Raw genomic sequence first — 24,967 nt, 5'->3', positions numbered from 1 at the left:
GACAGGACTGCAAGCCACATTACTCTAGCAGTCCTAAACAAAACTCTAATCACAGCATGCCAACCTTTCCAACTGCTGGGCTGAATAAAAGAGAGTGATTTCTCATTTGATTCATGTCTTGCTATCAGGGCAGCACTCACTGTCAAATCCCACCAGGAGGCAAAACTTTTTTTCAGAGTTTTATCAAAGAGACAAGGACTTAGGAGGTGGCACCCAAATGGCAGCAAAACGCAGAGGAAGAGACAAAGGAAATCCTACATCCATCAAAGGAAAGAAAAAAAAGGAGAAAATTGGGCACAAAATAAAGTACACAAAAGTATTTTGTATGCATGTTGTACAAATTCAGAATATACATTTTAATATTTCTGAAAGGAAGATGAACATATAGTTTCAATGTGGCAGTAGAGGGAGCCCAACCACAGCTGAGATGCCTGTTTCTTATAAAATGAGGATTTCTTCCACTAGCAAAAGATGCAGTTTGTTCCTAGTTTACCTTACCTAATTCTTCAACTTGCAGAAAGCAGTGGTATGTAAAGAAGAGAATAATATAATATAGAAGACAACACTCATATACTTATATACAACACTAGTATATAAAGTTATCACTCTCCAGTTCTTTCAATGTGAGATTTGTGCTAGACTGGAACTGGAGAAGTAGACAACCATGAACCATTGGGTCATTTCAGAGATAGTTCCTTACCTAAACAAGAGAAAAAGCATGACCACTGACAGACAAAATCAGTGGGAATTGAAGCCAACTGATTCTGACTTCCTGCTAGCTTCTCCACTGATTTTCCTTGTGAGAAACTGGCACCAAGCATTGGAAATGATGATCCTGTAAACATGACTGTAGCAGCACCACAGGGGCCATAACTTTGCCAAATTTCAACCCCATGAGAGTAATAGGTCCCATGGACCTATTGGACACATTCTTTAAGTTAGCCCATTTGAGATACCTTGATTTTAAAAAATGTTGCCTTATGATGCAGCATTACGCCCAATTAAAGGTTACAAAAAGATAAACAGTGTTTTCATGTTATATAGATGGATCAAAATGTATTGGAAATGACTCGGTATTTAGTATGTCAAGAGTAGCTAAACAGAGCAATGGATGTGAAGTTTCTTATTTATCTTATTTATTATTCCCCATCATAGTTTATATTCACAAAACATGTGGGATCATGACAAATTAAACCATAATTAGCTGAAATAATCCAAGTGGCTGGGTGTGCTTAATACATTGGGTCCTAAACAAACTACAGTGGTGGGATTTACCAACTTGCCCACCAAACTCAGCACAACAAAACCTCTGATACTAAACTATTGGTATTGTGACAGATGATCTGAACACCAGTTGTTCCAGTAGGTGGAGGGAAACTGATAATTGCCTGATAAAGACCACAACTGCCCAGTCACTAACCTACCATTTTTGGCCTTTGGCTGGTATTTAAACTTAATGCTAGTGACCATCGATAACCTTTATACAATTTCCTAACATTCTGCATTAGCTTCCTCAATATGAATACCTACCAAATGCACAGACTTCCAGAATTGTCTGCAATGGCCAACTAGGTTAGGGAATTGTGAGAAGTGAATCTAACATCTGGAGCATACCCTGACTGGGAAAAGATGCTCTACCTCTTCTGTTAGTGAATTCAACACTTATTTGCTCTCTTGAATCACACACTATTCCTCTTCATATACCACAACAGCTTCTAATGTCAGAATCAAGAAAGATGTATTTATTTTCTTTCTCCAGATTATGCAATTTCCAAACTTCCCTTTTAGGATTACAGTTGTTTTATTCTTGTGTGACTTTGATATGGGAACACTGAATGCTTAACGCACATTCTGAGAAAGGATTGCTGAAGCAAAGAAAGCCCAGTAGCCTGTCTTCTGCTACTACGTGCATAGGTAATGGGGTAAAATAATCTCCAATTTCTTAACAGGAATTTATGGAGAAAATCAACAACGACTTGATGACCCATAATCAGTTAATCAAGCTTAATAGAAATGGAATGCTGGAGGGGAGGACATGTATACCTATGATGCATTTATTTTCAAAGTAGACAAAAACGTCTGCCTCCAGAACTTGTGAATGCTTCAAACACTGGAAGTTTTTTAAGAAGAGACTGGGACAACCATTTGTCTGAAATGGTATAGGGTTTCCTGCCTGAGTAGGGGGTTGGACTTGATGACCTCCAAGGTCCCTTCCAACTATTAATAATAAATAATAATAGACAAAATCTGCACGATAATTTACACTGCAGATCCAAATTCAGAAATGTCCTATCCTTTAAGGAGAAGCGTCACGCATGGCACAAAATTAATAATTCTGAGCACGCGTGTAAACTACACTGAAGCGAGTCCTCCAGCCCCAAGGGTTAAAGTTTATCTTTCTCACACGTTTCGCGACCGCTTGGCAATTTCCAAACAGCAACCGCAGGAGAAAGAGTAGAAATTAAGAGACCAAATCTCGCCTTTACACTGACGAGGTAAAACGATCACCCCTGTATAAATGGCGTCAACTAGATGCAGTGCGGAAAATCGGAGCTTTTTTATACATTACTGACGTGCAAACTGGCGAATCTCTCCCCGCTCGAGGACCGCCCGCCCGCCTCCCTTTCGTGTGGTCGTTCCCACCTCCAGCCACGCGCAGCCTCGGATTGAACTTTTACGCGCGCATCCATCTTGTTTCCTCGCCGCAGGAGATTGGACCGGAAAGACACGTATCCCCAGTAAGGTTGGGATGGTTAGTTCATGCCCGCTTTGAACGCGCAGCGGGGCGGGGATGGCTTGCTAGAGGGACAATGAAGCCTTTCGGAGGGCCGGCGCAGACGGGGGAAAGAGCAGCCCTTTGGGCGCGCTGCGCCGGCGGTCCGGGAGATGGCGGGCGTGCTCGCTGCCTGGTTCGCTTCCCGCGCCTCTTCCAGCTTAGACCGTTGAGATGATCCCGCGTTGCAGCCTTGCCAGGAGTCCAGAAGGAGAGATAAATAAAAAGGCTCGAAGATCGATATCCCAGATGAGGAATTCTGCTCAGCTTCTTAAATCGTTAATAATTGCACGCAGGCAGATAGTCCACGGAAGAAGACTTTCGTAATCTTCCTAACAGTTGGCAAAAAAAAAATACATTTTTTTTAATGATTTATGGCTGACAGTGAAAATATCGATCAATTTGGTCATTTCAAATACCGAATCTTGCTTTGATTGCCACGGGTGGGGTTGGGGCAATTGTCTCAATTCCCCCCCCTCCCCCCATCCGAAAGGCTTCCTTGGACCAAAGTGCATATAACAAGAGCTCTTTAGTCAATTCCAGGTTGTTGCTCTTAAAACGGTCAACAAGGTGCTTCTGGAAAGTTCAGCTGTAAAAAGAGGAGAACAATAGCCCTCTGCTGCTCTTTCTCTCCAGCTGTTCCTGCTTGGGTGGATTCCTCCTTCATCAATCTCTTTGTCCTTTGTGAGCCCTCAAAGCAAGAGGCCATCAATACTCTTGCTGTACTCCGTTCTACAAAGCTATTTTTTTGCTGGAGAAAAAAGCACCTTGTGCTCTATTCAGACAAGGAATCATGGGACATAATATACTTATCCAGATTCTCTAAATTATAGTTACCTTTTTAATATGAGTAATAGAACCAGGAAAAACACATATTTGCCTACACTAGTAATTCTTATTCTTTTTATTGTATTTTGTGTATCCATATTAGCCATCTCAAAAGAGTTGATTTCTAGACAAGGAATAATGGAATTGATGGTGGTAAAGAGCTGAACTACGAAATGGGCAACCCCTCTACTCAGTTTGGAGCAAAGTTGGATTGTGTTTACTTTAATGAGATTATTAGAACATCTCATTATTGAATATTCATTATTCAATGAGATCAGCAATTATAAGGCACCTATGCATCACTCTGCTAATATAACTAATAAAGACAAGCTTTATATTCCCATAGTGATTCGGGGTGGAGGTAGTGGTGGGATTCAAATATGTGAACAACCGATTGTCTGTGTGGATGCCGCTTCCGAAAGTCCATTCTGGGCCTGGGCAACAAAAAATTAGCTACCAGTTCTGAAGTGCGAACTGGCTGAATCCCACCACTGGGTGGAAGATGCTCTAAGACAGGATTTTTCAACCTTTTCACCCATTGTACCACTTTTAGGATAAGGCAATATCCAAGTACCACCAGTTGCCCAGCAAGGTGTCAAAAACTTGACCAAAAAAAGAGGGGAAAAATGATAAAGTACAGGTAGTCCTTGACTTACAACAATTTGCTTAGTGACTGTTTGAAGTTACAATGGCATTGAAAAAAGTGACATGACCATTTTTCACGCTTATGGCTATTGCAGCATCCCCAGGGTCATGTGATTTACATTTGGATGCTTGGCAACTGATTCAGACTTATGACGTTCACAGTGTCCCAGGGTCATGTTATCACCTTTTGCAACTTTTTGACAAGCGAAGTCAAGGGGTGGAGTGGGGGCGTGGACAGTTCATCAATCAGGTTGTGGGGTGCCTATGGGGGGGGGAATCCATGGGTCTGGTGGAAGGGGGTGGGACTGGGGTGCCTTCCTTCCCTCTCTCTCCCATTGTCCCTTCTTTCCTTTCTTCCTTCCCTCCCTCTTTGTCCCGTCCTTCCCTTCCATTGTCCCTCCCTCTCATTGTCCCTTCCTTCCTTCCTTCCTTCCTTCCTTCCTTCCTTCCTTCCTTCCCTCTTTGTCCCTTCCTTCCCCTGGGTGCACAGACAGGGCCCTGATTTTCGTCGGTTCACTTCGCCCGGCCACTCCGTGTGATGAGAATGCGCTGCTGCCTGCCAAAACCAGGCTGGGGTCTGGGCGGCATAGCGCAGGATAATGGAAGGGAGGGAGGGAAGGAAGGAAGGAAGAGACAAAGAGGGGAGGAAGGAAGGAAGGGCGGCTGTATTAGCTGTAGACCTGTGCTGATCTTGGGCTCCTGCCCAGCTCACCTGCTTGCAGAAAACATGCTGCTTGCTAAGTGAAGCCCCAGGATTAGCTGTAGCCCGGCACTGATCCTGAGGCTTCACTTGGGAAGCAGCATGTTTTCTGTAAGCAAGTGAGCTGGGCAGGAGCCCAGGATCAGCGCCAAGCTACAGCTGATACAAGTGCCCAGAAGCGCAGATGTGTGTGTGTACTCACCCCTTGTGCCACCGTTGCAGTGAGTTGTACGGGCAGCGGCAGCACCACTAGTATCACACGGGTGGCAGTATTGCCGCGAACCTTGTGCGGATGGTGTCAGCGCCGCGAACGGCAGGTGGACTGCAGAGCAATCCTCGCACGGGTGTAGCGGTGTGAGCCTCGTGCCTGGGCAGCATCACTGCGGGCTGTGGCGCAATCCTTGCATGGGGGCAGCGGCATGATCCTTGCACCTGGGCAACATTGCTGTGGGCCGTGGCACGATCCTAGCGCTGGTGGTAGCATCGCCGCGAGCCTGGCGGTGGCGGCACCACAAGCCTCACACAGACGGCACTGTTGCTGAGAGCCTTGTGTGCATGCTCACAGTTTTGCCCCATTTTACTAATTTCTCTTGCCATGTTTGTTCAGTGAATCGCTGCAGTTGTTAAGTTAGTCCCAGAGTTGTTTAACTGAATCTGTCTTGACTTTGCTTCTCAGAAGGTCGCAAAAGGGGATCACTTGATCCCCCGGGACAGTGCAACTTGCAAGCAGCATGTTTTCCGCAAGCAAGTGAGCTGGGCAAGAGCCCAGCATCAGCCCCAGACTACAGTTGATCCATGCTTCTGGGCGGAAGCACGGCTCAGCTGTAGCTGCACACGCCGATCCTGGGCTCCTGCCCAGCTCACTTGCTTGTGCTTCTGGAAAACATGCTACTTGCTAACTGAAGCTCCAGGATCAGCGCCAGGCTATAGCTGATCTGCACTTCTGGGTGGCTGTATCAGCTGTAGCCCCCACTAGAATTAGCTAGGGCTCACGTACCACCAGCCAGATGCTAAAGTACTACTGGTGGTATGTGTACCACGGGTTGAAAAGCCCTGCTCTAAGATGTTGCAACTACTTGTGAAAAAATGACTTTAGCTGTTGATTTTCACACCCACACCCTTTGCAATATCATGGCTGTGCTTATACAAGTTTGATCAGGTTAATTATCAATCTAATTGCTGCATTTATGAATGCTAACTTGGCTACTGCCAAAATCTGTTACTGAGCTTTTTATAGGCAAACCCAACTCAGTCAATTAATGGTTCAGTGTAAAGTGCTGAAAACGAATTAATTTAAGCAAATTAAATGCACTGTACAAATGCAGCTAATATTGTCCTGCTGTACAAGGTTTGTGTTATATTTTGAAAATGCTAAGCTGCTGTTTAAATTTGAAGTAGAATTATTGCCATTAATCAAGGAATAAGTGCATTGTTCCTCAAGTCAGAAAGCTCATGTCTGCAGCTTTTGGAGCCAACATGAAATTGATTTATAATCTTGGATTATAGCAAGTCCAGATTACAGCATGCCCAATACAGGCAATCCTCAATTTACAATCAGTCTCCCTTAGCAATCATTCAAAATTAGATAAACACCCCAAAAGGTACTTAGGACCCAGTTCTGAAATTCCAACCGCTTCCCCCTCTGAAGTCATGTGACTGCATTTTGGGTGCTCAGCAACCAGCCTGCATTTGTAACATCCAGCATCTGTTTTACCAAAAATTATATTTACTTCCTTTTTTTGGCAAAAGCACCCCATAGCAAAGAAAGGGTTCTCTCAATGAGCTCTGCAAGAATAGGTAAAAAAAAAAATCAGGTCAGACCTGTGACCTACTTTATGACTATCACAACTTAATACCATAATGGCAAGGCTCCATTACAGTTGTAAATCAAGACCTAACTATATAGAAAAACATTGCATTCAATATTGCCATGTGTGTGTACTGCCTACAGCTCTGTGTGTTGTGTAAGTCCCAACTTATTCTGGAATATTCAATAAATCATGGACAAATAAACTGGACACAAGAAATGTGAATTTTGGCAAACTCTGGGAGACAGTGGAGGACATGGCTTGAGGCTGTCATGCTATGGTCCACGGGGTCATGAAGAATTGGACATGACTTAGCGACTGAACAACAACAAAATAAACTGGGAATAGCACAAATCGTGAATTGAGTGATATGTCCTTATCTTGCTCACTTGTTTCCTTTCCAAAAAGGTATCTTGCCCATTCCAGTTATAAGAAAGAGAATTAGTCTCACAGGTTCTTGGAATAAGGCAGAATATAACCAATATAGCTATGAAGAAGAGCTGTGATGGGGTGACCACGTAGTCTGGCTGAACGCTGCAGCTGTCACTTATACTCTGGAGGTGGATTCATCAATATCTAGCCATGCGTTTTGACAGTGAGAGCAATTAATAGCTGGCTTCCTGGGATTGTGGAGGTTTTCAAAAATAGACTGGACAACCATTTGGCTCGGATGGTATAAGACTCCTGCCTTGAGTAGGGGTTGGACAAGATCTCTGAGGTCCTTTCCAACCCTATGATTCTATACCCTGGGCAGCAGTATTGCCCCATCTCTCCTTTGTGTTGGGCTATTGTGTTTTAGCACAGAACTCAGGCCATTCGTTTGCTGAGATACCACAATAAGGGCTGCTCTGCACATGTGCTTTCCCAGCTTATTGCTTGCTAGCTGCATGTTTCGTGGGTAGGCAGGGCATGAAATTGGCCTTCAGAGATTTTCTCTTGGTCTTAGTCCAGGTTGTTCTCAACTCCATTCAAGCATAGGGAATGCTTGCAGTCCAGCTCTAGGGAAATGGCTCGAGGTCTCAAGAATAGATATTTTGAAGCCTTTGTGTCTTGAAATGGATCTAATCTGGTCGTGGAGATTTTATGTTATTCCTGCACATCATCGAAGGGAAAACAAATCTGGGAGAAGGACACCTGAGAATTTCCTACACTTCCACTGTAGTCAGGTAGGAATAAGAAGCAGGGGGAAAGAGATGAGTGTTTATTCTTTGCATTCTTTTTTAGGACTCAGGGCGGTTTACAGGGAAAAATTAAAAATACATACATACAAAGTTAAAATCGATTAAAACTAAAATTAAATTAAGTCCCTGAATTTAAACTAAAACCCCATTAATAAATAATTAAACCCCCTCAGTCTGGGCCAGACAGCTCAAAAAGCCAAGTTTTCAAATCCCTGCGAAATGAGCGAAGGTCGGGGGCAGTCCTAAGCTCCGTGGGAAGATGGTTCCAAAGGGCCGGCGCGCCCACAGAGAACGCCCTTCCCCTGGGGATAACCCGCCGGCATTCCTTGACTGGCGGTACCCTAAGAAGGCCCTCCCTGTGGGAGCGCACGGGATGATGGGAAGTTGATGCCGGCAGCAGGTGTTCCCTTAGATAATCTGGACCCAAGCCATTGAGAGCTTTATAGGTCATTACCAGCACTGTTGTAATCACAGTGATCATCATAAGTGCTATCCCAACATAATATGTTGACCCCAGGTTGGAAAGGCTTTCAAAGGATTATGGAGATGCTATAAAAAGCGTATTTATCTATTGAATTTATATCCCATTTTTAGTTTTTGCAACTCAAGTACATAACAATCCCTGCTCCCATTTTCCTCACCACAGCTCCCTTGGAAAGTGGATTGGGCTGAAACTGGCCCAAAATCACCCAGCTGGTTTCCCAAACGAAGGGAGGACTGGAGCACATGGACTCCTGGTTTCTAGTCCAGCATCGTAACCTTTGCACCCAATCAGGTCTCAAAAATTATACCCTCACTCTGGCAAAACATATTTTGTCTGGAGAAACTCCAAGGTCAATCCCAAATAGAGCTAGATTTTCAGAAGATGTATTAGGAAAGCAGGACAACTAGATCAATAGTCTGACTCAGTGGCTAAGGTTGCACATTCTGTAAAGCCCTAATGAGGTTTTTGTTTTGTTTTTTCACCATTGCTTCTTTTAAATGTTATGCAGGAATCGACACCATTGCATGTTCAAAAACTCCATACTATATTAAAAATACCATCATTTAGACTCAGACGCTAACTTAACTGTTTTTCTCTTGTATTCCATTTTGTATGCAATGCTGAACCAAAACAAAGTGTGCAGGTGAATTCACATAGCATGATAGGCTAAATGTGGTGAATCTGTTTGAGTTTCAGTGTGTTGCATGCATACAGCCAGTGTGTGATACATGAGCCCAGGCAATAATGTGTTATTGTGTTTCCAAAGGAGACAACATCAGTGATTGCAGTTGTTCTCAAAAGAATAAAGAAATTATGCTTTCAGTTTGGGAAAAATCATTTCATAACTTAAAAATACTCAGATGAATTCATGAAAGATACTGTTAATAAGGATGCCAGGCTGAGTTTTACACTTTAGTCAAAAAACTTCTATTTATTTTTAACCATTTCCTCCTCAGTTTTACATATGACGCACCTTAAGGAACTTGGAAATATATTTAGGGAGTCAGAATTAGTAAAAGTCTAAGCACTTCATTTTAGTTCATGGTTGTGTTTATACACCAGGATTCACTGCAATATAGGGTCAGCAGACATTCATTGTGTGAAACCATAGAAACTAACCCAAGTTAAAACTACTCAGACTTAGCATGTTACGCAAATGTAGATACTGAGTCTTAGTTAAGCATGCTTACATGAACCAAGCAAGCACATTCTGATCTGTATGTTATATGGAGATTTTTTTAAAAAAAACAACAACCCTCTTTTGTCAGTGCTGAAAATTGATCTGGCAGGAAGAGAATGATAGGATAACAGCTTTCCCCTTGCCCTTGACAACAATGTGGGAAGATATTATCTTGTGATTCAAATGCAAGACTGTGTAGCATGTATGTACGTATATATATATTTAGATGATAGCGTTTGCAATACAATTTGTGTCCTTTGTTATTTTTCTCACCTTGCTATAACCAAGGTGACCTTTCAGAGTCTCTTAAGGAAATGACTATGATTAGAAAGTGCTAGAAATGGTAGTAACAGGTATGCCCTCAGATACTATGAAAATAACAAGGAAATCTAATTGGACTGAATAGGACAGAACGTCCTCATTGCCAATTATAACATAAAGGAAAATTACATGGTGATTGGCATCATAATGGTCAGTGCTGAAATGCGATGACATATCAATATGATGTAGTTCTCTATTAGGAATGATAAATCAAAGGTTATTCATTTGTGTTTGATTTATGCCTTGGAAATGTTGCCATGGGAAGTAAAGAGTAAAACCTCTTCCTGGCGGCATAAAGAGCCCACGAGAGTCCTCTTCTGCTGGCATGTGAGAATTATAGACTTTACAATTCCTCTTCCCAACCACTAGATTTCCCTGACGTGTTATCATCTGCTTCATTTTTAATCTCTCTTTCTCTTGGCTCAGTCTTGACACTGTTTAATATCTCTACTTGTACAAACAGAACGTACCAGAGACGACGGTTTTCACTTAAGGCGCTGCTTAGAGTCCTTCTATTTTGATTGAAATACCTTTGCCAAGCACAATGGGAGCTATTGACACTTTCTACCCTTACCAAAATCTGAGTTCCTTACCTTTGATTGAACGAAAGAATGAAGTAAAGGTTGTATTCTCTTTTCCCAGCAGATAAAGGATACTCTTCTTTGTTTTCTGCTAGGTAAATGAAGAGGAAACAACAGTACCATACAGGTAGTCCTCGACAGACGACCACAATCGGGACCAGAATTTCTGTTGCTAAAGTAAGGCAGTTATTAAGTGAGACATGCCCAATGTTATGACCTTTTTGCCACAACTGTTAAGCAAATAATTGCAGTTGTAAAATGAATCATGCAGTTGTTACACGAATCTGGTTTCCCCCTTTGACTTTGCTTGTCGGAAGCCAGCTGGGAAAGTTACAAATGACAATCACATGACCCTGGGATGCTACAACCATCATAAATCCATGTCAGTTATCAAACATTGAAATTTTGACCACGTGACCGTGGGGATACTGCAACAATTACAACTGTAAGGACTGGTCTTAAGTCACATTTTTTCAATATCGTAACATTGAATGGTTGCTAAACAAATAGTTGTAAGCTGAGGGCTAGCTGTATTCAGCATGTTATTGCTTTTAATGGTGGCCTTAAACTGCTATTAGTAAAATAAGATATACCAGTACCTTACCTGCATTACTTGATCCTATATGATGCTCCATTGTAAGTGTTATGGCTTCATAATGAACCTGTACATGATTTTAAAAACCAATAAAAAGCACCCTGCTTAACCAGTACCATGGTTCATGTGGTCCAGCATTTTGTAGCACAATGTGGCCAATCAGATACACTTGGGGAACTTCTGAGTGTGGAAGGGAGGGTGATACCCTTCTTCTGTATTGCTTCCCAATTGGTTTCAAAAGCATCTTGCTTGTGTTTCAGCAACAGGTAAACAGAAAGCCATTGATCAACTAGTCAACCGCCTCTCAATCCATACATTAACTCTGTAGTATAGAGCAAACAGTGGGTAACCTCATGCAGTGGCAGTAGTTTCTACTCAGAAGAACTTTCCTGTCTATTTAGAAGCAGCACGAGAAGAATGATAATGGCGCCTGACGCACAAAGTCTTACAACTCAATAAGACTGAGGAGATTCATGTAAACGGTGCTGTCACTGTCACTGAAATCTTTTATAATCAGCACAGTACATTACAGCTTGGAATAGTAGACAACAGCACTGTTCTATTTGGACATGTAGTATTTGTGTCACCTGTTAATCATGGTTAATGTGGACATTCCAATAGCAGCCCAAGAACCAAACACAGTTCTGATAGCTAATGATTCATACAACTTTCAGCTTGCATAGGCTCCTTTCCCTGCCCCCTCTCACTTCCTGCTAATTTTTAGCAGTGCCAAAATAAACCAATCATATTTGTATCCACCAATTCCAGATGTGGAACTAAGCATGCATTGGCGTATTGATGCTAGTTGGAGCTGATAAGCAGCCTGTGGTGAACAAGGTGAATATAGTAGGCACATGGCTTCAACTGTCTCTAGTGCCATCAACAAAAAAGAATAACTGCTATATTCTGAAAGCGCTGTGAGGATTAACCCTATGATCTCACTAGGAATATTTCACAGATATCTGATGAAGTGGGAATTTATTTTCTTTTCCTCCCACAAAAGTGACGTATGGTATTTTGATAGATTTGTAACTCTGTTATAACAGGGTTAAACAGAGCAGGGTATGATTTGCCAAATCCTGTAGGAATGCCGGAGTGTAAAAGAAAATACTTTTGGAGGAAGCTCTGATGCAAATTAAATCTTTTATCTCATATGTCTTTTATAAAGAAGTATTACATAGAGCAACAATAGCATTAGCAATACATTTAGGCTTATATACTGTTCCATGGCATTATTTTTTTAATTCCATTTATATCCCGCCCTTCTCCGAAGACTCAGGGCGGCTTACAATCTAAGCACAAATCAATGTGCTTAGCAATAGCCTTCATTCTATGTATAAAGGTAAAGGTAAAGGTTCCCCCGCACATGCGTGCTAGTCGTTTCCGACTCTAGGGGCCAGTGCTCATCTCCGTTTCAAAGCCGAAGAGCCAGCGCTTGTCCGAGGACGTCTCCATGGTCATGTGGCTGGCATGACTAGACGCCAAAGGCACACGGAAAGCTGTTACCTTCCCACCGTAGTGGTGCCTATTTTTCTACTTGCATTTTTACGTGCTTTCGAACTGCTAGGTTGGCAGAAGCTGGGATGAGTAACAGGCGCTCGCTCTGCTACGCGGCACTCTGGATTCGACCCGCCAAACTGCCGACCTTCTGATCGACAAGCTCAGCGTCCTAACCCACTGAGCCACCGCGTCCCTTCTCTGTATATGCCTGCTTTATTAGGGCTTTCGGCCCCCCCAAGCGGCATTATTACAAAGTCAGCTTAATTGCCCTCAACAATCTGGGTCCTCATTTTACCTACCTCGGAAGGATGGAAGGCTGAGTCAACCTTGAGCCTGGTGGGATGCGAACCTGCACTAATTGCAGGCAGCTGGTGTTACTTAAGGAGGCATTAGCCCACTGCTCCAGCAAGGCTCTTACAGGACTCTGGGTGATTTACAATGTATTACTTGAATGTTGCCCCCAATGATCTGGGTCTTCATTTTACTGACCTTGGAAAGATGGAAGGCTGATTCAGCCTTGAGCCTTAGTTAGGTTGAACAATGCATAAAGGCATCCATATACCTGCTTTTTCAAATGTCATATTAAAAAAAACCCCATTTTTTCAAATCTCTTGTTTCAGTTCTGTAGGCACCTGCAAGCTTCACGGCACACCTCAATAATTCTCACTGCATTCAATGAGGTTTATTCTTTTGTTACTTTCTGCATGTCATGCCGTCAAGTCAGGTTCAGTTCCTAGTAATTGCGTCTTTGTAATTTTCTTGACAATAAAATAGGCTTGGTTTGCCATTGTCTTTTCCGGTTCTTGCTTTTCCCAGTCAAGCCAACAGCCATGGCCCCATCCAAATATTAACCAGAGTATCTTACTTAGTGTCTGTGTTCAATGGCTAATGGTTGCTAAGATAGTTTTCATGTAGGCTATACAATTACACTCATACCATGTTATTAGAAATATATTGGATAAAGCTTTGTGCATTGGCATATAACTAATGTTAATACAAGATGCTCAAATGGAGGCAATATTGGATGAATATTAAATAGAACATGCCTTTTCTTTAATAGTTACCGTAATATGTTTGTCTACTGGTAATCATGTTCTAATTGTTTAAAATAATTCATTTGAAAACTTGAGTTTGAGTAACTGATTCCAAAAATTAGAGTAACACAAGACTCACAGACTATTTGTGAGAAAGGGCTGAGCAACTTGATCTAGATATATCCTCGAATGTATGAACAGCAGGGAGAATACATCTGATATTTGGATTAAATTCAAGCTCCAGTAGTTTATTTTATATGATACTTGGGTTTCTAGAGACCCTCGCTATACTGACATTTTTATTGATTATGTAAACTTACGAGTTTTCCCCGAAAAAAAAAGTAAAATTCTGCTTGTGTTTGAAGGACATAGTACTGTATTACTTTCACTAACAACATAGCATATTATACTATTCACAACACGGTTGGGAAAATATTCATGTTGGTATCCATTAATCTATTGTTGATGTTACTGGAATTATGTTGCAGGGAACAATTATTCCCTATGATGCTTTTAATGTTTAATAAATAACAAAAACAATGGGTGAAGGATAGTTTCATTAGTGATGTTTGGGAGGTCAGCCAATAAGTTTCTCTGAAATTAATACAATTATTTTCAAATGGAAACTTTAAATCACATTGTTCAAGGCAATGGTGGAAGGTTGGAGTGTCACATCTTCCCAGAAACAGAAAATTATTAAATAAATGCTGAGAAAATTAATCTTATTACATTTCCCTGTTGAATGGGGTGGTGGTGGTGGTGGGGATGCTTGCAATAATTGAGTAATGACAATATAGAACATTTCATAGAGCAGTGGTCCCCAACCTTTCTGGCTCTGCGGACCAGTGTCTGAGTGGCCTAGTTCCCAATGGGCTGCAGCTCAGCATCGGGCCATGGCCTGGAGGTTGGGGACCCCTGTCATAGAGGACAATCTTTGATTAGGAAATTTCCTATACAGATAGTTCTTGACTTACAATTGGGATTGAACTGTCAGTTGTTGAGTGAAGCAGTCATGGGATTGCCATGCAAAGTCATGTGACTTCCCATGTGATTGCTTCACTCAATGACAGCAATTCCAGCACTCCCAGCAGAGAAGTTTACAAAGGGCAATCATGTCATTGCAGGGTGCTTGGCAACTCGTTGTGAGTGCCAATAGGTTGCCAAGCACCAAGATCTTCATCATGTAACTGTGTAATATTTAGAGACATCTACAGTGGGAAGGTAACAGCATTCCGTGCGCCTTTGGCGTCTAGTCATGCCGGCCACATGACCACGGAGAAATCCTCGGACAAACGCTGGCTCTTCGGCTTTGAAACGAAGATGAGCACTGGCCCCTAGAGTCAGAAACGACTAGCACGCATGTGCAGGGAGACCTTTACCTTTACCTAGAAGTGCTTTATGTGCTGTAAAGCACTCTTTCCAAGGTTGTTGAAATTTTGACCATTGTTAAATGAATAGTCAAGGACAACCTGCACTGAAGTGGTGGTTCTGTCCAAATGTTGAAGAAAAAAATCAGAGGGAACAAGATGAACCTTGAAGACATGTATCAGTATCGTAGTTTCCATCTAAACCACAACAACCACCTACCAGATCTCCTTTGTCATAAGCATCTCAAATGTATGAATTATAGTCCTGTTTTTGACATTTGCATCTAGGCTAATAACATATTTAAAGTGTTTATGCAAATCTACTGTATATTCAAACTGTTGATTTTGGTGATGCTTAAGTGAGGTGGTGTGTGCTTCTGTGTATGTCTTCAAGCTAGTCTTGAGTCCTGGCAATTAAGACATTCAAGTCCATGCCTTTTTCTTGGCAACACTTGTCAGAAATTGCTTCCTTTGGCCTTCTTCCTCAGATTGAGAGCTAGCTTCATGCCTAAGACAGGGCTAGACTGGCCAGCCTCCCAGTTACACAAAAATAGCTCTTGCCTAAATGTTCACTCTTCACCAAGGGACCTCAGTCCTAAGCGCTGATAGACAAAAGCAAATAAAGCAGATTTATAAGGAACTGGTAGATATCCCAAGTCCTATCTTAAAAACTTCATTGACAATTAATTTATTAACTAACCAAGCTAACTTCAAAAGATAAAATTTTCTTCTTTTGCAATTTTTGATGCAAATAAGTTATTGAGAATAGCAAGAGCAGAAAAGTTTTAAAACATCCTTATTCTGACATGTTAATAACTGTTAAAAAGTTAGTCACAATGCTTATAAAATGAATTTAAAGGAGAAAGAAGACAAAATCTGTTTTATTCCTCATGGAAATTAACTAATAAATGCTTGACGTGTGACATCCCAGTCTGATTTCACAGCAGGGTCTTTTAATTGAAAGTTCTAACTATCCCATTTATTACAAAGATCACTCAGAAGAAAACTTTATATGTTGTTCTGCTCGATTGCCACCAAGCAGAAAGGAAGGGGAAGAACAGGTCTCAAGATACTTGGTTTGAAGGGAGAAGAAACCATGTACAGCTTATTTTGAAACTTAACATTTGTCCAACAATATTTTTGTGCATTAAAATGATAGTTTGATAAACTTACTCCATCGTGTCACTAGCTAGGCTTAGCTATCATGACTTTCTAATCTAAGCTAAAAGGTGAGATTTTCTGTTTTGCTCTGAAAGGAGGAAATCCTCAATAAAACAAGTTGCCACCTGTTTGCTTCTCTCAGTCCTTCCTCCTGCCCCGTGGAGGATAAAACTGCTGCATCAGGAAAATATTCTTGGCAAAGGGCTGGGATTGTCAGAAAGTTAAAAAAGAAAGGTGATAAGCTGGAGAGCAATGGGCTATCTTGCTGCACATTAGATGTTGTTGAGGGAGAAAAGCAGTGGGAGGAGACACAGAGAAGCAAACAAGTGGCAACTGGTTTCACTGGAAACTGCCTATTTATCATACTACCTGGATGTTCTTTACATATTTCTCCTTTCTTTTACTAACACAATGTGTGAGCCAAGAAAGATCCTAGGTGGATATGCTGTTCATCTCATATTTGAGGTCAGAATATAGAATCCACTTTTGTCTTCCAAATGGTTTTTGAGTCTGAAGCTGTCAGAACCCTTGACCTTGGATAAGTACTTTGCTGTGTGTGAAATCGTGGCAGCCTGCCCTTTCAAGGTTGCTTAATTATTTTTCTTTTGTGACTTGCTGTGCCATTCAGGTTATACTTAGCAACAGAGGGAAAGGAAACAAGACTTCACAGCAGATTGTATTACCAATTAATTGAACGTCCTGTGAAATAAACATTGTGGCTCGGATGGGATTAGAACGTGAGGTGAGTCACAAGTTTGGCTAATTGTTGTTAAAAAGGGGGAAGAGAAATGCAAAAGGCAGGAAACTGTCATTGTGGGGACTGTGTGTGGTATAAGCATGGGTAAGGGGCAAAAATATTCCAGAGTTTGGAACATAGAGCGGGTGATCTTCCTGCCTTTTGCATATATCCCCAGGAGTAATATGCAAATAAATTTTTATCTCTAGATCTACCCATGATCATCTCTTGTCAGTTCTGCAGCTCTGGAAAAAAAGGAACAACAACAATAACACAATCAATTCAGCCCCTTTTCACCACTTAATGATGAAACTCCATTAAGCAGAAGAGGATAGGAGAGGACTGTATTCTGATATTGACAAGTCTGAACACCAATCAAAATGATGATTGTAATCAAACCACCAATAGTCAAGGGATGTAGAAAGCATGGGGACTAAGATTAATCCATCCTTTGCTGTATCTTTATCACCTGGTGAATTATTTTGTGAGTTATGTTACTTATCTGACTTGGTCTAATGACTGATTTGTTTTATGGAAAAGACCAGGAACTTAATGTTTAATTCAACACATCACAAACAATCCCACTGATTTAAGAAAACCACACTCGTTCCTTGAAATGATGCGTATTCAGCCAGACTCCTTAGCACATCTGTCTAAATTTCCTTATTGTACAGAATAATATCATTACTGATATCATAGTATCTATTCCCAAAACAAAGCTGTAGACACACTTTTTTAAAGAAAAAATACCCAAGAGATTTTGAATTGACAAAGTTTGAAAATGTTTACTTTGATTTCTACAATGGCATTCAGTATTCTTCCCCTTTCATAACATTCAAGTTTGCCTGCAAATATTATTTGGTTCTACTGAACATCAAAAAAGTTACTGCTAGTTCTCTTCTTCCTATGCTAGATTGGGAGAATATAACTTGATTTTTTTTCTGAATATCTTTTCAATTCAGGGCATTGAGTTGGATCAGACTAGCTCAGAGTGAACTGATATGGTAAATAAAAGTATTTCCAGAGATCCCTAAAACAGATAAATTATCCCCGCAATCCCAATTCATTTTTTAACAACTCTTATTCTTTTGCCTTTAATGTATTTGTTTAATCTGACGGCACTGGGAGATAATAAGCTCTCATACAATCCCAGGTTGTGTGCAAAAATATCTCAACTGGCCTTAGCACAGGAAGCATTTTACAGAAGAGAAACAGGCAAAGAGTAGTGGCTAATATATTAGTATTTATTAATATAGGAAGATGGAAAACTTAAGATGGAATCAAGAGAACAACTAGCTTCAGAAGAGCATTGCTTTCAATGTTTCTCATATACTGTACACAAAAGAAAAATTTGATATAGACAAGGGGGTACTTGGAAATTAAAAACAAAATGGAATTTGAAGAGTTAGGTACAAATGATGAACATGTAATTGCAAAAATGCATAAGCTTTTGTTAAGATTTGAAAGTGAAGAGGAACAAATTAAGTATTGTATGATAAAATGGGCTACCAGTTTTGGCTATTGTCTACAGATGCATACATGGGGAAGAATGTGGCTAAATAGGATGCAAATTACATTGTGTTATAATTTAAGATATTTTTTTATAAATTGATATATCAGTGGTACATGTCACCAGAGAAATTATCCAAAATATATGAATGGATCTCAAGTCAATGCTGGGAATGTGAAAAACATGATGGGACATTATGAGAAAGCCAAGAAATTTTGGATACAAACGCATACAATGATACATTTTTTTAAACGATTAATATTGTAAAAAAAGAACTTTTTAATGGTATTTAAGAATCCTGAATTAGAAAAGACTCATAAAAGATTAGTTTTGTGTATGGTAACGGCAGCAGGATTATTATATGCACAAAGAATTCTCACAATGGAGGAATGGGTTATAACAAAGTGAGAACTAGTGGATATGGCAAAACTAACCTACATAGTGACCAGTCTTTTTAGAAAGACTGGAAAACTTTTATGGACTTTTTGCTAAAAGAAGGGAAGAAAACAAAAACTAATAGTTTAAGCATTTAAAGATTGAAACAGATGAGAATTAAATAAGGGATTGAAAAGATTTCTGAAAGAATTAAAGGCGGCCGGGGGGGAGGGGAGACAATAGGTTTGTTAATAGCCATTTAATAGAAGGTTAGAAATCATAGTATTTCGTAACTTTAGTTTTCTTTTTTTTTGCTTTTTTCCATTTCTTGCACTTTTCTGTGTTTTTCTTTCAATTTGCTTTTTACTTTAAGTAGAATCAATAAATATAAATTAAAAAGAGAGAGCTGAGACCCTTTCCTGTTGATTTCTGTAAATTAAGTGGTGGATGAGTGAATATTACCAGAAAGGTAATAAGGCAGTAAGAAACATTATACAGAGGCATGACATAATTTAACACCCTAAATCTCTCTGAGAGGTTGAGGGAGGTTGTATACTGTATACAATTCTATAGGTTAAGCCAAAGAATGATCCTTGCAGTTTTTCTTAGCCTCCATCACATTCAGGACCCAGATTGTTGGGGGCAATTAAGCTGACTTTGTAATAATGCCGCTTGGGGTGTGTGTGAAAGCCCTAATAAGCAAGCATATACATAGAATGAAGGCTACTGCTAAGCTTGTAAGCCGCCCTGAGTCTTCGGAGAAGGGCGGGATATAAATGGAATTAAAATTTAAAAAAAATTAAAAAAAATATACCACTTCATAATTTCTTTTTCTTCTTTAAACTTCTCACATCTCTTGTTTTAAAGATTTCACCATCTCTGCCCACTGCTCTTGATCTATCACTTCCATTCAGTCTATTCATTCTTCTTTCATATATTTATGTTTTAATGTGGTCCTCTTTCATTTTCTGTATATAATCAAACTAGCTAAATAAACTTTTTTTGTACTTGATACTCATTTTTTCATTCAGTCTACATTTCTTCAGCATTCTTGATTCCAGTTCTTCTTGCTGTAAAATGTACATATACCCTGTTTCCACTGCATTCAGCTTATTTGACTGACACCCATATTTCACAAAAAAGGCAGAAACATTCCTCACAAGAGAACACATACTGTATTATCCATTATTTTTCTGTCGAGACTGTACTTCTTAAAAGTTTTCCATCCATTTTCCCATCTTTAGTAAAAATTCTGGCAAGGTACATAAATTCATCTACTTATTATTTTTTTGCTATTTATGGGTAACTTGTAATTATCACCCCATTTTCTGTTTCCAACACAACCACTTTGGGTCTAATTTTCAGATTCCTACTGTTTGTAACATCATGTTATCTATCTAACATTTGCACAAGTAATTTGGGTTCTCAGCCAACAACATGGCATCGTCTGCATGCACATACATTCATGTTCTCAATTGACATTTTTTTGAAGACACCAAGTGCATTCCTCATCCATTGATCCAGAAATATATTAAATGATGAAGGGAACATGACACACATGACCATCAGAACTGTTATTCAGAAACGCAGTGGTACTTGTCAGTACTACCTTAAAGAAGATTTTTCTGATTCTTAGCTCACGGTGGACAGTCCCAGGAAAATATGTCGCTGGATTAATAGGGTGCCTCTGTAACACAAATGTATATTTTCCTGAGACCATGCAGCTACTATACAAATCTGAAGCATCTTTTCTGCTTCAGATCTGAATAGCTGTGCATCACTAGTTTTATAAAGGTAGGGAAAGTATAAACCTAGTTGTTTTATGTGCCACAGATTGTACTCTCTGCTAATGGTAAGAATAGTACCAACCAATTTTGGCACATTTTGACCGGTATACACAACCAACATACTTTATTTCGTGTACTTTCATGGTATTCTATGCAAATTATACTTTATAATCAAGAGGCTATCTTGGAAGCCAATACAATGTTGCATGCTTGCCACCAACTAGGAAGTATAATTATATTCATGTTACCAAGATTTATAAATATCTCAAAAACCTGAATTTTGGAACATGTGAATACAGGATAAATTAAACAATTTCATGTATGAAAACAGAAACTTTAAAGGTTTAGCTTTAAAAAGTTGGGGCTTGTAATTTTGTTGTATTCTGCCAATAGCATTCAAGGTAAGTCAAGGTAGTCCTTGACGTAGGACCACAATTGAGCCCAAAATTCTGGTTGTTAAATGAGAAATTTGTTATGTGACCTTTTATGACCTTCTTGCCACAGATGTTAAGTGAATCACTGCAGTTGATAAGTTAGTAACATGGTTGTTAAGTGAATCTGGCTCCCCCATTGATTTTGCTTGTCAAAAGGTTGCAAAAGGTGATCACATGACCCTGGGACACAGCAATGGTCACAACTATGAACCAGTTGCCAAGCATCTGAATTTTGATCACATAATGATGGGGATGCATGCAAGTGTCATTAATAATTTATTTTGAAGATACTGATATGTAAAAATATACTGAAGTATCATTTATCAAGCATTCAGATATCAAGATTGTTATTTCTGCAGAGATTCACACTGGCATAGTAGTAGTTTTGGTAATACTTGCAATGAATAGAAAGAAATATAAGTGTTGATGTTTTGATGGATGAAGATTTGCTAGGACTTACAAAATATGCAAGATATGCAGATGATACCACTCTAATGGCAGAAAGTGAAGAAGAACTAAAGAGCCTCTTGTTGCGGGTGAAGAAGGAGAGTGCAAAAGTTGGGTTGAAACTTAACATTAAGAAAAGCAAGATCATGGCATCCGGCCCTCTCATTTCCTGGCAAATAGATGGAGAAGAAATGGAGGTAGTGACAGATTTTATTTTCCTGGGCTCCAAGATCACTGCAGATGGGGACTGTAGCCAAGAAATTAAAAGACGCTTGCTCCTGGGGAGGAAAGCCATGGCAAATCTAGACAGCACACTAAAAAGCAGAGACATCACCCTGTCAACAAAAGTGCATATAGTCAAGGCTATGGTCTTCCCAGTTGCAATGTATGGCAGTGAAAGTTGGACCATAAAAAAGGCTGAGCGTCAAAGAATCGAGGCCTTTGAACTATGGTGCTGGAGAAGACTCCTGCGAGTCCCTTGGACTGCAAGGCGATCAAACCGGTCAGTCCTAGAGGAGATCAACCCTGACTGCTCTTTAGAAGGCCAGATCCTGAAGCTAAAACTCAAATACTTGGGACACCTGATGAGAAGGAAGGACTCACTGGAGAAGAGCCTAATGCTGGGAAAGATTGAGGGCAATAGAAGAAGGGGACGACAGAGAATGAGGTGGCTGGATGGAGTCACTGAAGCAGTAGGCGTGAGCTTAAATGGACTCCAGCAGATGGTAGAGGACAGGAAGGCCTGGAGGAACGTTGTCCATAGGGTCGTGATGGGTCGGACATGACTTCGCAGCTAACAACAACACAAAATATGCTCAGGCATGCATTCCCATATAATAATTTATTCTACACTATTTGTAATGAGATGTTTGATTATGATTTTATGAAAAGAAGGTCTTATTCATAAAACAAATACACAAACTTGTGAAACCCAGTGAAATCATAGGAAGAATTCAATGACGATTTATTTTAGTTTAGAAAGCTTGTACTTGCATTCATAAGGAAAATAATATGATAAAGATTCAAACAGATTTTCAATTTGTCCTAATATATACATTTAGATAACATAAACTTATTATATTTCCCAAATGTATAACATCCACAAGTTATCATCCAATATTCTATCAAAAACTGAACAAAGTGCAAATGGCAACATAAGAACCAAGATTGTGGCCCAAAATTTAATGGTTAATTTGGCTTCTTTTCTTTGGTGGATTATTCCTCCCAGATTCCCAGTGAGTTTCATTATAGAAAGAGGGATAGCTTGCATTCCTGACAAATGTAGCCAAATCTGAGAAAGCACATTTGCTTTTTTCAAAATGTGAAAGGCAATAATGTTGAGTTTACAAATATTTGTTCTTTCAGGTTGTTCTTTCTCAAATTCTCAAATTGAGCAAAGTTGCTCCATCAGATATTTTCTACTTTCTAGATTGCAAGATATAAAGAGGTAAAAGGACAGCTAGAATTGGAAGAAGATAAGGAAATACAAATACCTAGTTTTCATAACAGTTGAGACAACCGAGTACTTGGAGGTGAATCCAAAGACTGAAGGGAAGTCTGAACAAAAAGGCATTATTGATTGATGGCAGAAAGAGTGCAGGCCAGCCACAACCCATTCTTTTTTCTCAGAGGGAATGGAGCCGTTCTGAAATCCCTCTTCCAATTTGGTGGTCATCCGTTTTGAACTATTGTAGCCATGTAGGAATAAATTGCCTTGCACTCTATTTTGAATCCTTTAGTTTATCTCACACAGAGGTGCCCACACCAACATGCTCTTGTACATTTATTTTAATTAGGAAATTGGATTGCCAATTCTCCCCTTGCCACCAGATGGCCTAACTATTCCATTGTTCTCAAGAACAAAGTAGACCAGGCGGGGTGGGGAAGAGCACTAATAACTTTTCAGCTTTGCATGTATTTTGCATTGACACATCATACAGATATTATTCATCTAGTTAAATAAATGAGGCAGAAGGATCCATTCTTAACTGACCTTATGCTTTTCTTTTGTGACATGATGCTAATAAAATATATATGGAAGACTTAGTTTGAATAGCATTTCTCAAAAACTATTTTTTTAAATGGTACATCAAGAAAAGGTTCACGGTAAACAATGTTCTCCATTTGCTGGGTTGCTTTCAGGAAATCCAAAACTGATCTGAAAATTTAAACAATGGCTTGCTTGGATGATGAGCACGGGAAACATGGCAACCAACAAAACTGATCTTTCCTTCTCATTTCTGAAGCACCTACAATTTCCTTTTCAGATGCTTGAATCAACAAGGAGAGTCCAGGAAAGGGAATTTCAGAAGCAGATGATTAAGCAGAGCAGATCCTGACATTGAAAGAGAATCTTCCATCAGAACTGGACACAGCCATCAAGCCGTATTATTAACAAGTCAACAGCCAAAAAATTCCTCAATAGGGATTAACAATAATTCTGTAACGGTGGAAGTTAATTGTACCTTTTACTTCGGGGATCCCCAATCCACAGGCCATGGCCCACTATCAGGCCATGACCTGTTCAAAACAGGACCATGGGAAAGATGGGCAAGCGTGTGTGTGTGTGTGTGTGTGAAGCTCCATTCTCACAACTGAAGGGTGCTTGTGCTCACGTGTGGAGCTTCAGCAGCCTGCGCTCAAGCACCCTTTGCTCACACGAGTGGAGCTTCACACGCAAGTGCAAGCACCTTTTCTCAAGAAGCTCCATTTGTGTGAGTGTAGGGCACGCACACCTGCTGCTCGCACAAATGGAGCTGTGCATAAGCACGTGCACCTGTGGCTCACATGCTGACCCCCCCTGTGTCACACTGGTCCGCCAAGCTGGAAAGGTTGGGGACCTTGGTTTTACTTCATTTGAGCCACAAGATAACTCCAAAACAAAATCTACCTACATTTCATTTTTTTCAGAGGGGAAAAGTGGCACTAGCTGGAGTCACTGTCTCAACTTTTCTCCCTCACCTCTTCACCCTGGTTAATAAACTCAGAATGCTTGGGATCTTCCACGAAGAGAAGCTTTCTTCCCAGTAGTTGCATGGATAAATGGCCATTTAAGGTGAAAGCTTGGTCCTTTGTCCTGAAAGAGACCAACAGCCTGTGAACATCTCAGGTGTCAAGTTTCCAACGGATGAGCTCTTCAAAGAACTCTGAGGCACTTTTTAACTTAAAAGTCTTTTATTAGAGCCCTATAACATCAGCAATGCTTGTGAGAAGCTGGAATCTGAATTCCCCTCCCCTTAGCACAATAATATTAAACACAATTCTCCTCCTTTCATTGCTGTCATTAATCACATTCTCCAATTGGAAGGATTAGTTCTCCATCCTTAGCGTAAACCCCCCAGTTCTTGCTTATCGTCTCTTGTTACATTCAGCCTTGAAACTATTCTGCTACTGTTGTTTATGTTTAACTAATTTCTCATACATTCTTCCTTCCCCCCTCCCTTCTTCAACTAACTTTAACTCTGAAAGTGATACACAAGCAGAAATATGAAATAGCTGCTTCTTCATCTTTTGTCAAAGC

The 24,967-nt window shown here is 40.2% G+C and overlaps 1 long non-coding RNA gene across 2 annotated transcripts; it reads left to right on the top strand.

The window, feature by feature from the left end:
- The first annotated feature begins 2,660 nt into the window (after nucleotides 1-2,660).
- On the top strand, nucleotides 2,661-24,967 carry LOC310642919. Of its 2 annotated transcripts, none has more exons than XR_014492987.1 (4): nucleotides 2,661-2,738; nucleotides 10,597-10,678; nucleotides 16,787-16,900; nucleotides 23,715-24,967. It is a non-coding gene; the product is annotated as an uncharacterized lncRNA (long non-coding RNA). The 2 variants fall into 2 exon arrangements; XR_014492988.1 differs by having other exon boundaries at nucleotides 2,691-2,752.

The sequence above is a fragment of the Vipera ursinii genome, assembly GCF_947247035.1.
Source record: "Vipera ursinii genome assembly, chromosome: 7".
Lineage (NCBI taxonomy): Eukaryota > Metazoa > Chordata > Lepidosauria > Squamata > Viperidae > Vipera > Vipera ursinii.
Note: the sequence above shows the minus strand (reverse complement) of the source record. Positions and strands in the feature narration are given on the sequence as shown.